Source organism: Elephantulus edwardii, unplaced genomic scaffold (assembly GCF_000299155.1).
Source record: "Elephantulus edwardii isolate Elephantulus edwardi_28Jun2011 unplaced genomic scaffold, EleEdw1.0 scaffold00146, whole genome shotgun sequence".
Classification (NCBI taxonomy): Eukaryota; Metazoa; Chordata; class Mammalia; order Macroscelidea; family Macroscelididae; genus Elephantulus; species Elephantulus edwardii.
In genome coordinates this window covers 4,990,017-4,993,029 of record NW_006399896.1, presented here as the reverse complement: position 1 = coordinate 4,993,029, position 3,013 = coordinate 4,990,017, and the positions used below count along the sequence as shown (strand labels likewise).

The following is a 3,013-nucleotide window of genomic DNA, read 5'->3' as shown; positions in this document are numbered from 1 at the left end:
TTTTAATTTTCTTAGGCTTCAATTTGAACTAGCACATGAGTGATGGTCTGACCCACAACCTTCTTCTGCCCTTGTTTTTACTGCTGATACTGAGCTTTTTCAATGACTCCTTCCACACATGTGGATTATTTTTCTTAGACAATATATATATTAATTCTTCATAGTACATTCTGAAGTGCTATGCTTGCCTCCAGCAAAACCTTTTTTAAAATCAGAAATTACATTAATCTTTGTATGAGAGAATTTTTTCTGGGAGACAGAAAATACAGAAGTACTAATAATGCTAGGAAAGTATTTTTTTCCTGTCTCAATTTTAATACATTCTCTCTCTCTCTCTCTCTCTCTCTCTCTCTCTCTTCATAACAGCTCTGAATTTTTTAATTCTTTTTCCATATAAGCAATACACAGTGCAAACATGTAAATACTACGGGACGGGATGTGGATATACACCATGAGGCTTCTCTGAATGTAGAGCCATTTCTACTCTTTCATTAATGCATGTGTGCAGGCAGCTGTCCTTGACGTACATCTAGACTGGATGAAATGAAGACAGACAATGTAGACTTTGATGATAAGCCAAGCTGCAACTCCAATATTCTTGTTTTTCATGCAAGGGCACTCAGGACCATGGTCTTCCTCTAGGGTGAACATGGATGTGCTCCATTCTTTTTGACTATTGGAAGGCAGCTCTGATGTCTCTGTCACTAAGGAGCTGAGTGGGCCAGAAGTTGTCCCCCAAAACCCCATCACAGCCTTCCACCAGCTCAGCTCCTTTCACATGTGTCTTCAGTCTTCAGAATTCTTCTGTCTGTACCTGGGATATAGTTAAAGGATATCGGATAATATCCAGCTCACACCCTCACTGCAAGGTGGAATAGTAAGATAGCCTCCATACACCCAATAATCTCGCAACAGAGAGTCTGGGAGCAAAGCGTTTGGATTAAAGGGTATTACTTTGGTATTCTCCTTTAACTGAATATCCCGGAGAATTCCAGTCACAGCTTTCAGGCCTACGTGTTCCTTTCCTACCTGAACAAACAAAGCACTGATAGCTATTCCATGTGACTTTTCCATGGCCTCATCAATACTGCCAAACAGGGTGGAGTTCCAGTGGATCAGATGAAGCTCCATGGGGAAAGCTGTGATACTAATCGTGTGCTCAGAACCAGCTGGTTTCCTCTATCCCAGTAAAACCTGACTAGTTCAAATTCATAGCCTTGAGGCAATGATCCTCATGATAGAAGTGATTTTGATTTCAGGATCACTTGAATAGTGACCTCACAGTCTCAGCAAACCACATAATTTGGGGAGAGACAAACACCAAGCAGTGAGGGGTCATATCTGGCTTCTCTTGAGTTTAGGTTAATAGGTTAATAGACTGACATTCTCTATTAGCATCTGGAAACACCAAACCCCACTCAGCACCTTCCTTGTAGCCCTACTCCACAACCTCCTCTTCCTCCTCTTCATTGTCCTCCTTCTCCGGGAAGGCAATGGAGTCCTCTATGAAGCTCAGGTCAGCCATGGGCGGCTCAGCGGGGCCTCTGGGCTGGGTGCGTGCTGCCTCAGTCTCCGTGCTCTGGCTGGAATGGCCTGCCGGCGCTTGGGGGGTGGGGAGCATGGGCGAAGGACCCGGTGCAGCGTCCACAGGTTGGACTCTGGGCGCGGGGAATCTCAGTCTTCAACCCAGGCAAGGATCAGTGCCGTCAGTCCTTCAGGTGAGGTCCATGTGTAAAGTCATCATTTGTGTTTGGGTTTTTTTTAAAGGTATTTGCATTGAAATAATGATTGAAAATACAAAAGCCAATAATTCTATTTCCAGGCTGATTTCTGCCACTAAGTCCATACTTTCTGATTGCTGTTTCATCTTGCGTGTGTGTGTGTACTTACAGTTTTACTTAAAAAAATTATATATATGTCAATCACTGAGTTGTTCTCAAAGATATCTGGCAATATATTCGTCAAAAATAAAATTTGTTCTGACAAAAACAATATATTCATCATGGACCATACACACTTGCATATATGTGGATGTCAGTGTGTGTACATATATATAAATCTACATATCTGTGTATGTACATGCGTTTGTGTATTTGTGCATATACATATGTATACATATGGACACACACAGACACACCACTCAGCAGCTATTTTAAAACAATCAGGAAAAAGGAATACTTGAAATATTATGTAAAAGCAAGTGACAGGACAGAATTTACAGGAATTTTGACAAAGTGGGAAGAATTGAATTGATCTTATCTTAGTCATTGCGTCCAGAAACTGTGAAGTAGGTGTTGCTGTGTGGATATTCAAAGCAAATGGCACTTGTCTCCTAGGTATTTGAGGATTTTAAAAAAATATTTCTTGGAAAAAGATCCTTGCAATTTACCATTTTAATAGAAAATACAGTAAAAAGAATTGAATCAAAATTATAGATGCATAAATAGTATTATTTTTATCAGAATAATACTAATTCATGGTAAATTCTCAGTAGGTTATGGATAAAATGGATTTTTTCTTGATCTAAAAAAGTAGTCATAAAAACACCCACAGGAAACATCATACCTACTAGTGACTCATTGACAGTATAACCTCTTAATGATTTTATTATAACAGAGACATTGTTTATATGATAAAGAACCTCAATCATTATATCTATTTACCATTGCACTATAGATTTGATAACAGGAAGAGAAAGAATGAGAAGAGATAAGGGGCCATGGAAAACAAAAACAATGGGAGGATGTAAGGCTTCTGAATGAGGAAGTGCCTTTCTTTAAATTGCAGATAACTTTTCTATAGATTGACATTTTCAGAGAATCTATAGCAAAGCAGAATTTATAAATTGAGTACAGACTTTTAATTCAAGGACAACATAACCAAATTACAAGGTCCAGTTGTTCTTATTAATATATATAATTTTGTTGTTTTTGTTATGTGCCATCGAGTCGTTTCCGACTCATAGCGACCCTATGCACAACAGCTCTAAACCCTGCTCTATCCTGCGCCAACC

The 3,013-nt window shown here is 39.2% G+C and overlaps 1 pseudogene; it reads right to left on the bottom strand.

Annotated features, from left to right (window-relative positions):
* Positions 1–673: 673 nt before the first annotated feature.
* Positions 674–1,525, bottom strand: LOC102846436 (annotated as a pseudogene).
* Positions 1,526–3,013: the final 1,488 nt, after the last annotated feature.